This window comes from Microcaecilia unicolor, chromosome 14, assembly GCF_901765095.1.
Source record: "Microcaecilia unicolor chromosome 14, aMicUni1.1, whole genome shotgun sequence".
NCBI lineage: Eukaryota > Metazoa > Chordata > Amphibia > Gymnophiona > Siphonopidae > Microcaecilia > Microcaecilia unicolor.
The window spans coordinates 21607381-21620027 of record NC_044044.1 but is presented as its reverse complement, the minus strand read 5'-3'; the positions used below and the strand labels follow the sequence as shown (position 1 = coordinate 21620027).

The window sequence follows — 12647 nt, the reverse complement described above, 5'->3', positions numbered from 1 at the left end:
TTTTAAACATTTTTTTAATGAAAATTGAAAAATACAGCGAGATTTTCCACAATATTTTTTGAAAGATGGGATTAGCCTTTCAGCCAGACATTTTAGCATCTTATAAATCTGTACAGCTGAAGTCTAGCCCCTGAAGACCACCTGCAGGGGGAATAACCAGGGTTGGGCTTTATTCCCCCTCCCATCTCACTGCTCCCCTCCCACCTGCAACCTTTCCAGCAGAAAAGTGATGTGGATAGCTCAGGATGAGGGGAGTGTGTGGTGGAGCTCTGTGCAGGCTGCTGGAGATGGACACCATCCCTCACTGACTGTGAATTGCCCATGTTAAAGACCAGCAGGACAAAGCAGGCCTTGTGCGGCCAGTGCTATGCTGGAGCCAGGCGGTAATGACTCAGATGCCAGCCTAGACACAGGCAAGGAAAAACCCATCGCCTGGGTGGCCAAAGCACCCTTTGTTCAAATGCCTGGCAAGCACAGAAGCTTGAATTGTGGACTTCCGGAAGTAACTCAGAGCAGACCCCCTGAAATCACCTCTCCAGGCAGCGTCTGGATCTGGCAAAGGAGTGGGGGGGGGGGCATAACTCAGAAGGGGGATCTGTGCAGTGTCACTTCACCTCCCCACCCCCCCCCTTCCAAGCCTCAGAAACAAAAGCAAAAGGCTGCAGAAGTGAGGATGGAAAATTAAGACTGCACAGCCCCTAACTGATGCCTGTTCTCCCCCCCCCCCCCCATACCCGATCTGTCCTGGCGAAGTGCCAGCGTGGGCAAGGGCATGGCTGGATTCACAGGCTCCAGTGAGGCTTTTTTATCTCAAGCTGCTGCGGAAAAGCAAAGCACACAAAGGAGGCCCCAGATTGTAAGTCAGGAGAGAGATGAGACAGAAAAACAGCCTGAGCTCTAAATATAGCAAACCCTGGGAGGAGGGCTGCATGTGCACCAGAAGAAAAGAGAGAGAGAGATGGGAAGGGGGGAGAGACAGAAAAAAAAAAAAAAGCAAGGAGAAGGGAGATAGGGAAATAGATGAAAAGCAGAAAGATGGCAGAGAGAGAGAGAGAGAGAGAGGAGGGGAGATAAAAGGAAGCAGCCTGTACTTGGGCACAGATTTCCATCAGTCAGCCCCTGTCACTTCAGCTGTCAAAGCCGCTTTCTCCCCCACCCCCCACCCATCTGCCTAGGCACACAGGCCTCCTCTCTCCCTCCATACCTGAGGCTGATGAGAGAGATCCCTGGAGGAGGCTGCAGGTGATGGATCCCGGCTCTGCTCCCCAGGGATGGCTGGATTTCCTTGGTCGTGTTCACACTCAGTCTCCTGATGCTACAAATATGCCAGATACCTTCCCCCCATCCCTGGCTGATGCCCTCCAGAGAGCAGAAGGGAGGGTGGGGGGGGGGGGGCTGGATAGGAGGAGTCAGGGGCAAGATTTTCCTTTCTTGCCACTAAAGTAACGTTCAGAATCCAGATTATTTTTAGCTCTGGCCTCACCTCTTTTCATTTGGTGGCTCTAAGTGAGTTCCGCTCAGATACAGTGGGTATTTTCCTGATCCCAGGGGGGCTTACACAGTCTAAATTTGTACCTTTAGGCAATGGAAGGTTAAGTGACTGGCCCCAAGGTCACACGGAGTGGAGGTGAGATTCGAATTCTGGGTCCCCCCCCCCCCCCCCCGCTTCTTAGTCCATTGTTCCACTCCTATTTAGGGGACAGACCTGCTGGTTCCTTTCCTGAACCCATTTTAATGATTGAGAGAGACACTTGCTGCCTTTTAATACAAAGCCTTAGATACAGGGCGAAGAAGGGAAGAGGGAAACATTAAGGGAAGGAAATTGAAGGAGAGAGAGAGGGGGAAAAGGAAAAATGGCCCAGAGAGAGGAAGATGAAGAGAATAAGGAAGGAGGGATGCAGAGGAGAGGAGGGAGAGCGACAAGGAAAATAGGCTGGGAGGGAGGGGAAAGGAGAGGGGAGAGAGGAGGTTTCTCTGTCTTTGGCGCTGGTCGCCCCCCCCCCTCAGACTTTGGGAGACCTTGGTGACTGCCAGATATGTCTCCAAGTCCCCTTTCTCCTCCCCTCTGCGAGAAGAGACAGCCGTGAAAAAAAAAAAGAGAGAGACATCTTAATGCAGAGAGACAGACCACCCCCACCACCCCCCACCCTAGGAATTCCAGCTGCCCCTGGTGCAATCATAAAACCTCATTTCTGCTGCTCAACAGAACCGTCAGCGTCCTTCACAAGCAGGAGAAAGTGAGGGCGATCTGAGCCCTGCTGGCAATGAAATGAAACAAAGAGAAAAAAAAAAAAAAAAGCTCAGGAGCAGCAGAGATAATGAAAAAGAGACGGAAGGTGCGCCGGGGCTAAGCTTTGAGGAGGATGGCAGTGAGCAGCTGCTCCCGGCTGGCTCCAGCTTACCTCGGCTTGGCACTATTCGGGGACGGACGAGATCCTGCTCCGCTTCTTGCCGCTGCTACTGATCTGCCTCATTGCTGCTCCGGCAGCTCAATATAAACCAGCGCCAGCAGCCCTGGCTCCTCCTTTCCAAGCACAGCCCACACCGGGCAGCCCATTCCTCCTGACATGAGCCTGGGCTAATTTGCCACCTTCAGAGAAGCTTCGAGCCGCTCTCTGCCATCTTCATCAGGGGCACACACACAAACAGTCGTGCCCACTTCCTCTCATTTTATAATTGTGCACGTGCATTTTCACGCTTAACCCTGGATTCTGTATACGGTGCCCGAACTTGCCGCTCTCTGCCATCTTCATCAGGGGCGCACACACAAACAGTCGTGCCCACTTCCTCTCATTTTATAATTGTGCACGTGCATTTTCACGCTTAACCCTGGATTCTGTATACGGTGCCCGAACTTGCCACTCTCTGCCATCTTCATCAGGGGCGCACACACAAAGTGGTGCCCACTTCCTCTCATTTTATAATTGTGCATGTGCATTTTCATGCTTAACCCTGGATTCTGTATACGGTGCCGAACTTGCCACTCTCTGCCATCTTCAGGGGCGCACACACAAACAGTCGTGCCCACTTCCTCTCATTTTATAATTGTGCACGTGCATTTTCACGCTTAACCCTGGATTCTATATACGGTGCCCGAACTTGCCGCTCTCTGCCATCTTCAGGGGCGCACACACAAACAGTGGTGCCCACTTCCTCTCATTTTATAATTGTGCACGTGCATTTTCACGCTTACCCCTGGATTCTATATACGGTGCTCGAACTTGCCGCTCTCTGCCATCTTCAGGGGCGCACACACAAACAGTCATGCCCACTTCATCTCATTTTATAATTGTGCACGTGCATTTTCACGCTTAACCCTGGATTCTATATACGGTGCCCGAACTTGCCGCTCTCTGCCATCTTCAGGGGCGCACACACAAACAGTCGTGCCCACTTCATCTCATTTTATAATTGTGCACGTGCATTTTCACGCTTAACCCTGGATTCTGTATACGGTGCCCGAACTTGCCGCTCTCTGCCATCTTCATCAGGGGCGCACACACATACAGTCGTGCCCACTTCCTCTCATTTTATAATTGTGCACGTGCATTTTCACGCTTAACCCTGGATTCTGTATATGGTGCCCGAACTTGCCGCTCTCTGCCATCTTCATCAGGGGCGCACACACAAACAGTGGTGCTCACTTCCTCTCATTTTATAATTGTGCACGTGCATTTTCACGCTTACCCCTGGATTCTATATACGGTGCTCGAACTTGCCGCTCTCTGCCATCTTCAGGGGCGCACACACAAACAGTCATGCCCACTTCATCTCATTTTATAATTGTGCACGTGCATTTTCACGCTTAACCCTGGATTCTATATACGGTGCCCGAACTTGCCGCTCTCTGCCATCTTCAGGGGCGCACACACAAACAGTCGTGCCCACTTCATCTCATTTATAATTGTGCACGTGCATTTTCACGCTTAACCCTGGATTCTATATACGGTGCCCGAACTTGCCGCTCTCTGCCATCTTCAGGGGCGCACACACAAACAGTCGTGCCCACTTCATCTCATTTTATAATTGTGCACGTGCATTTTCACGCTTAACCCTGGATTCTATATACGGTGCCCGAACTTGCCGCTCTCTGCCATCTTCAGGGGCGCACACACAAACAGTCGTGCCCACTTCATCTCATTTTATAATTGTGCACGTGCATTTTCATGCTTAACCCTGGATTCTATATACGGTGCCCGAACTTGCCGCTCTCTGCCATCTTCAGGGGCGCACACACAAACAGTCGTGCCCACTTCATCTCATTTTATAATTGTGCACGTGCATTTTCACGCTTAACCCTGGATTCTATATACGGTGCCCGAACTTGCCGCTCTCTGCCATCTTCAGGGGCGCACACACAAACAGTCGTGCCCACTTCATCTCATTTTATAATTGTGCACGTGCATTTTCACGCTTAACCCTGGATTCTATATACGGTGCCCGAACTTGCCGCTCTCTGCCATCTTCAGGGGCGCACACACAAACAGTCGTGCCCACTTCATCTCATTTTATAATTGTGCACGTGCATTTTCATGCTTAACCCTGGATTCTATATACAGTGCCCGAACTTGCCGCTCTCTGCCATCTTCAGGGGCGCACACACAAACAGTGGTGCTCACTTCCTCTCATTTTATAATTGTGCACGTGCATTTTCACGCTTACCCCTGGATTCTATATACGGTGCTCGAACTTGCCGCTCTCTTCCATCTTCAGGGGCGCACACACAAACAGTCGTGCCCACTTCCTCTCATTTTATAATTGTGCACGTGCATGTTCACGCTTACCCCTGGATTCTATATACGATGCAGGTGCCTGAGACCCGTGTGCAAATTAATCAAGTAGCAAGCCTTTAACCAGCAATAAATCAGCTGCCAAGTGTCGATGTTAAAGGGGCACTTATTAAAATTTTCACGGGGCATCTGGCTGCGTGCTATGAACTGTACTAGTGCGTAACTCGAAAAGGGGACGTGGCCGTAGGCATGTTCCCGGTGGGTGGGGGGTAGGAAACCTTGATTAAACTTGGAAACACATCAGGGGCGTTCCAAAAAAGTTGCATGTATAATCATAGAATACGGCCTCGGCACACTTAACTTGGGCGCCGACGTTTACACCAGGTTTTAGCAGGCGTAAGTCTGTCACCTAAAGTTGGTACCAATTCCCTCGCCTAAGCATGACTCTATAAAGGGCACATCCTTTACAGAAAAAAATCAGCATGCAGCTTTTACTTGTGTTGTCATGTATAGAATAGCACTTATTATTATTATTATTAGCATTTGTATAGCGCTACCAGACACACGCAGCGCTGAACACCTGACACAGAGAGACAGTCCCTGCTCAATAGAGCTTACAATCTAGAGTCGATTTCTGCACCAAACTTTGGGGCACGAGGATTTACACCAACTGAAACCTGGTGTAAGTCCTGGGGCATAGGGTTAGGCACAAATCCCCTGCATCTTTAGTGAGCGCCCTGACCCACCCATGCCCCTGCCCTCTTTCACTTGCCTGCTATAAAATTAGCACACATAGAATAGCGCCTACCAAGATGGATATGTGAATCCTAACTGGAGCCAATTAACAGTAGTAATTGGTTGTTAGCGCCAGACTATTGCCTAGAATTGTGTGATAAGTGGCCTAGTGGTTGGAGCACCGCTCTTACAATCCAGAGGTGGCCGGTTCAAATCCCACTGCTGCTCCTTGTGATCTTGGGCAAGTCACTTAACCCTCCATTGCCTCAGGTACAAACTTAGATTGTGAGCCCTCCTGGGACAGAGAAATAGCCAGAGTACCTGAATGTAACTCACCTTGAGCTGCTACTGAAAAAGGTGTGAGCAAAATCTAAATAAATAAATAAAGATTATGGAATCTTAAAAATTGGCAAGATTCCATGCAGAATCTCAGAGAGTAGCGACATTCCATGTAGAACCCCAAAGAACAGCAAGATTCCGGAGTGGAGGAGTGGCCTAGTGGTCAGCGCACCGGTCTTGCAATCCAGAGGTGGCCGGTTCAAATCCCACTGCTGCTCCTTGTGAGCTTGGGCAAGTCAGTTAACCTTCCATTGCCTCAGGTACAAGCTTAGATTATGAGCCCTCCTGGGACAGAGAAATATCCAGAGTACCTGAATGTAACTCACCTTGAGCTGCTACTGAAAAAGGTGTGAGCAAAATCTAAATAAATAAATTACTCAATTAAGTTGCACCTTCAGCTTGAACACATGTCCAATTTTAGGTGCCATATATAGAATCCAGGGGATAATTGCCATGTAGAATTCACACTTGGCATGCAGCATCCTGCCACATTTCAGCAAGCTTTTCAGAATTATCCTCACACACACACGTATATGAACACTGTCGTTGCACGCATTTAGGCCCACACGTACACAGTGTTGCAAAAGCATGCACACACTTTACTTGCATACAGCACATACAAACACTCACAGGTTCACACACAGAAACACATGTACACAATACACTTGCCCAGAGTAGAATGGTCACTGCATCTCAAAAAAGATGTGAGTGGAATTAAGAAAGGCTTAAGCGGCTGGGGCTCTTCAGCTTGGAGAAGAGATGGCTGAGGGGTGATAGGATAGAGGCTTATAAAATACTGAGTGCTGTGGAACGAGTAGGCGATGACTCACTTGGTAACCCTTTCCAAAAATACTAGGACTATGGGGCATGCAATGAAGGTACTAAGTAGTAAATTTAAAACAAACCAGTGAAAATATTTCTTCACTCAGCGTGTAATTAAAATTCTGGAATTCTTTGCCAGAGAACATGATAAACTACTTTTGAGAGAAGAGAATGTGGTTAAAAAGCAGGTATCTTAGCAGGGTTTTAAAAAGATTCGGATAATTTCCTAAAAGAAAAGTGTATAAGCTATTATTAAGATGGACGTGGGAAAATCCACTGCTTATTTCTAGGACAAGCAGAATAGAATCTGTTTTACTGTTCTGGGATCTTGCCAGGTACTTGTGACCTGGGTTGGCCACTTTGGAGACAGGATACTGGGCTTGATGGATCTTTATCCTGTCCCAGTATGACAACCCTTATGTTCTTATTTTACACAAGTAAGGAAACATTTATACAAAGACACAAATGCACACATACACATGGAAACATGCATGCAGAGACTCAGGTACACACACACACACACACACACACACACACACACACATATCAGTCATACACAAAGACATAGGTACATACACACAAAGATGCTTTCCCACAGTTGCAGATGGAGACTTTCCCACAGAGATGCGCCCATCAATTGATTGCAGGGCTCCAAAGAACTGATCCTGTGTCTGCCTCGATGAAGGCATTGACTTCCTGTATATTTTCGAGTGCAATATTAAATATTGATGTTTAAGACATTGAATGATATTACTCTTGTACCAACTGTCAACTTTCTGTTGACCTCAGTGAACAGACCTGGTTATAGAGTCTTAATACATGTTTGAAATAGTCAAATTTCAAACACGTATTAAGACTCTATAACCCGGTCTGTTCACTGAGCTCAACAGAAAGTTGACGGTTGGTGCAATCCTCCCCGGCAAAAGTGTGTTATGTTAATAATTTGGTCAGTACCTTGTCCATGGCAAGTCTGCTTCTATGGAACAAGTTACCTGGTAGTTTTCACACGTTGTTCTCTGTATCAGAATTTCGGAAGAACCTAGAAACACAGGGATCAATGTTCAGCTGTCGAGGGTAAGCGTTTTTCTCACCACCGACAGTGTTATCCCTGGATATTCAAAGGTGGGCGGTATCCGGAATTCGGCTTTGAATATCCGGTTATTTTTAAGCCAGTGAACACGTAGCCACTTAAGTCAATATTCATCACTTACGCAGCCATGGGTTACTGCATAACAATAGGACAGACTTGTGTGCACTAACCCTGGCCACTTAAGTGGCTAGGAACACTCCCAACATAGTCAGCTTTGTGTTTGACCCAAACCGTGAATTTCAGTGGTGCTAAACTGCTTAAGTGCCACTTAATATTAGCGGCTAGTCCTGACCAAGTGATGTAACTGGTCAGTGGCCGGCTAAATCATTTTCAATGCAAACAATAAGATGGAGATGAGTTGTTGTCAGTTATTGTTCTGGTGTGTCCTATTTCTACTTAAGTGGGTTATAAATGTAATAACTCAATGTGGAAACTCAAAAGAATAAAACCTTTCTTCCCAAGGGAAATATTCCGCAGCCTAGTGCAATCAGTGGTGCTAAGCCACCTAGACTATTGCAATGCCATCTTCGCTGGATGCAAAGAACAAATCGTTAAGAAACTCCAAACTGCCCAAAACACAGCAGCCAGACTCATATTTGGAAAAACTAAATACGAAAGCGCCTAACCCCTAAGAGAAAAACTACACTGGCTCCCACTAAAAGAACGAATTGCGTTCAAAGTTTGCACCCTGGTCCATAAAATCATTCACGGTGAGGCCCCGGTATATATGTCAGACCTCATAGACCTGCCAACTAGGAACACAAAAAGATCAGCACGCACATTCTTGAATCTCCACTACCCCAGCTGCAAAGGACTTAAATATAAATCCACATATGCATCCAGCTTCTCCTACATAAGCGCGCAACTGTGGAACGCACTACCGAAGGCCATAAAAACAATGCACGACCTAGCAATCTTCCGAAAACTACTGAAAACCAACCTGTTCAAAAAGGCATACCATAATGACCCATCCTAAATACTGGACAACTAGACTCTACATGAACTAGACAAAACCGAAATCTCCACACTAGACTGATAACCTACGTGCTACTAATGAAAGTTACGCAATACGCACTACCACTTTATTTCACATACCGGAAATGAACTTTCTGTAGTTGACTGTCTAACTTATTCTATAACTCACTTTATCATTTAGGAACTTCAATGCTTTACCATTTATGCACCTTAATGCAATATCACTTGTATTTCTCTATCCGGAAATGGCGATCGCCATTACGGCATAACGTAAGCCACATTGAGCCTGCAAATTGGTGGGAAAATGTGGGCTACAAATGCAACAAACTAACTACATCAATAATAAACATACACTACAATATGTATAGAAGGAACACGCAGAGACCTACATACATACATTACACCGTTACACAGACACACACGAACACATACCATGAACAGACTCTCTCTAAGATACAGAGCCAGAAATAAGTGTGTTTTGCTGGAGAAATCCCAACACCTGTTGCAGTGAAAGGAATCCATGTTCAGGGTGAAATATTTGGTTTCACTTTTTTTTTTTTTGTAGTGATAGGGGAATGGCAGGTGGTCAGGCGGTACTCTCGAGGGCTAGATGGTATTGCAGCCCAGGCGTGGCCTTGTGGCTAACAGCTGGGTGTGTTGAGTAAGTCATTCAAAGGCACTGGGAAGACCAGCTGTGTGGGCTGAACCCCAACCATCCTTCCGTCTCTTCAGCACCTCTATATTTAGGAATTTCAGCTGGCCCTCATCACTCAATTCCTACCCCTCGCACACATAAGCGTTGACTTCATCGGAAGTTACGGAGTTCCCACCGAACATCCCCACCAGGGACAGCAGGGGTCCGGCTTCCTTCTCACATCTACACTCTCCTGGTTGTTAGGGTGGCATTTTCTGGGGGACGGGCACTGCTGGGCAACTCCTATTGTAAGATAATTTGGCACATATGGGAAGGGGTGGCAGCTTTCTGGTGCCCTCCTATACAGGGCTGGCCCAACCATTAGGCAAGACCACCTAGAGCGACAGCAAAATACTTCTGCAGGCAAAGCAATTCAAAATCTTGGAGGAGGGGACCTGCAGGCTAGAGGTATGAAAGTTCAATGGGGAGGGTGGGGGGGGGGAAAGAAAGGTGTAAGACTGAAGTTTCACCTAGGAAGCTCATTACCCTTTCACCAGCTCTTGCCCTGAGTGTTTCCAAAACCTCCAAAATTTCCTTCTTGTTCAGGTGCAGACAGAAACACACACACACACTCTCTCTCCTTTTTTGTTTCTGCCTCCCTCTCTATTCACACCCATTCTTCTTTCCTTCGTGTCTCTTCCTTTTCTTATTCACCGCTCGCTCTCTCCATTCCTTTTCTGTTTCTGTCTCCCTCTCTGATCACCCATCTCTCTGTATTTCTACTCCCTCTCATTCTCACTCTCTTCCTGTTCTTTCAACTCTCTTTTTCCTTCTCCTTTCCTATTCCCCTCTCTATTCATCTGCCTCTTTCTCTATCTCCCTCTCCTCTGTCTTTTCATCTCTGTCTGTCTCTCTCCCTTCCTTTTCTATCTCCCACTCTCTTCACCTTTCTCTCTCTCTCTCTCTCACACCTTCACTCTTTTCCTGTCCTTTCAGTTGCCTCCCTCTCTTGCTCTCTGGGTGACCCATGGGAGCTCACACCTGAATATAGCATGCAAATCCTGCCCAAAATAGGAGAAAAGGTGCTTTGCAACTCCTTATCCCAACCCCAGCACGGAAAAATATAAGCCCAGAGCTATTCAAATCTTGTCCTGACTACACAAACAAGTAACATTATCCCACCCACTCATCCCAGCCTTTGACTAGGCTGCTCTGGGTGGGAACTGGTCCCTGAGGAGAGGGAGTGGTAGGAAGGAGCAGAGGTGGGGTGGGTTCTAGACCTGGGCTCCAACGCCACAGCAGGCTCCAACCCTTCCTGAAGCTGAAGAAGATTCTGCTTGCCAGTAGGCTTTGGGACCCCTTTCAAATTTTGGCTGGGAGCCAGCACCTCTGGACCTCCAGCTCTCATAGGCTGAAGTAATTCCAGCTCCCCTTCACCCTGCTCTCTAGAAATGCAAGCATGTAAAGGTGGTGGGAGATGGAGAAATATCTGAAGAAGGCACAGGTGTAGTGAGATGGTAAGAAGTAGACAAGAATGACAAGAATTAAACTTTCTCTCCCCCCCCCCCCTTTCAAATTGGCATTGATTAGTCAGAAGAAATAGGTGCAGGACTGGTTTAACCATTTGGCAGTTCCCCCTCCTCTCTAATATTTTCTTTGGTCCCCTCATTGCCTTTGTACAACCACGGGGAATCTCCATGCATTACCACGTAGACAATGTTCTCCTTGTCACTGCCTTCCAATCTGTATCTCCCGATTTCTCTCAGTTTCAATCCTGTCTTGACAATGTTGCATCGTGAGTTAACTTCCAATTGTCTTGTACTGAGTCCCTTAAAGTCTTCTGCCAGTTGGATTACTAACCCTCTGCCACCCTTCCCTGTTAGGTTCAATCTACCTTCAGTAAAATTGTTTTGATATTTGGGTCGTTATTCATTAGCACCTTTCCTTCGAACCCCAAGTGAAATCTATAGTTCGAAATTGTTTCTGGGCATTGTGTCAATTTCAAATGATTTGCAGGCCCCATCAAGCTCCATGTCACCTTCTACTTCTCTATGCTATTGTCATATCATGTCTGGATGAAATGATCTCCATGGGTCTCCCTAATTATGTTATTAAACAATTACAGGTCATCCAGAATACACCAACCCCTCATTCCTCTTGTGGGTTCTGGTTGGCCATTCCATCGGTCTCTACTGCTCATCTGGATTCAACAGGAAATGATGGTTTCTTTTATTCTGGGTCTGTCATTATGGAATTCCCTCCCCGTTCAATTACAGCTTCACTCATCTTACCCCAAATATAAGACTGGCTTAAAACCAGGGCTTTTTTTGAGGGGTTACTTGGGGGTACTGAGTACCCGCACCTTTTCCGTTGTCTGCTAAAATTGACCCAACCCCAAGTTTTAATGAAAGAGCTGAGGCTCTACACACCAATTCTGCCTTGTCGTAGCTTCTGTGACTGGTTGCAGGGGGCTTGGCTATTGTGGGATGGGTCTCTCAGTGATTAGCCCACCCCTGAAGAATGGCCTAGCATTTGAGTACAGGCACCTTTTTTTGCTAGGAAATATGCACTGCTTAAACCCCATCTCTTCACTCTAGCGTATGAAGGCTCTGTTTGAGGGAGTATCTGATGTGCTCATTTATCCCTGTCTTTTCGTCCTCCTCTGATTCTCCTATTTTTTTGTCCTGTTAATAATGGCGTTCCTTTCTGTTTTCCTTATTTGTTTGTGCATCACTTTGATTTACAAAAAGAAAAGCAGTATAGTAAAATTCAAAATAAACAAAAAGAGCTAGCTGGACACCCTAAGCAGAGCCTAGGCAGATAAATACCGGCAAACACTGGAGAACCGCACTTCCCCAGCAGGCTCACTCCTCCCTCATCCTGCCTTGGGTTTTCTACGTAGGATTTGTGCCTTTGGCTGATGCCTCATCAGCTCTACAAATGTATATATTTGTATATATATATATTTGATTCAACCAGATAACATACCCCCCCCCCCCCCATAAAAATAACACTGCTACACAAACCAGTTGGGGGGAAGAGGGGGTGGTGGTTGGGAGGCGAGGATAGGGGAGGGCAGAGTTATACGGTCTGTACCAGAGCCGCTGATGGGAGAGGGGGTGGTGGTTGGGAGGTGAGGATAGGGGAGGGCAGAGTTATACGGTCTGTACCAGAGCCGCTGATGGGAGAGGGGGTGGTGGTTGGGAGGCGAGGATAGGGGAGGGCAGACTTATACGGTCTGTACCAGAGCCGCTGATGGGAGAGGGGGTGGTGGTTGGGAGGCGAGGATAGGGGAGGGCAGAGTTATACGGTCTGTACCAGA

General features: G+C 47.2%; 1 protein-coding gene across 1 annotated transcript in view; it reads right to left on the bottom strand.

Annotated features, from left to right (window-relative positions):
- NAT16 (N-acetyltransferase 16 (putative)) overlaps nucleotides 1–2448 on the bottom strand; it is a 28102-nt gene extending 25654 nt beyond the window's left edge. Inside the window, 1 exon segment of the mRNA XM_030187942.1 lies at nucleotides 2403–2448. The gene's annotated coding sequence lies outside the window, so the exon portion shown is untranslated.
- Nucleotides 2449–12647: the final 10199 nt, after the last annotated feature.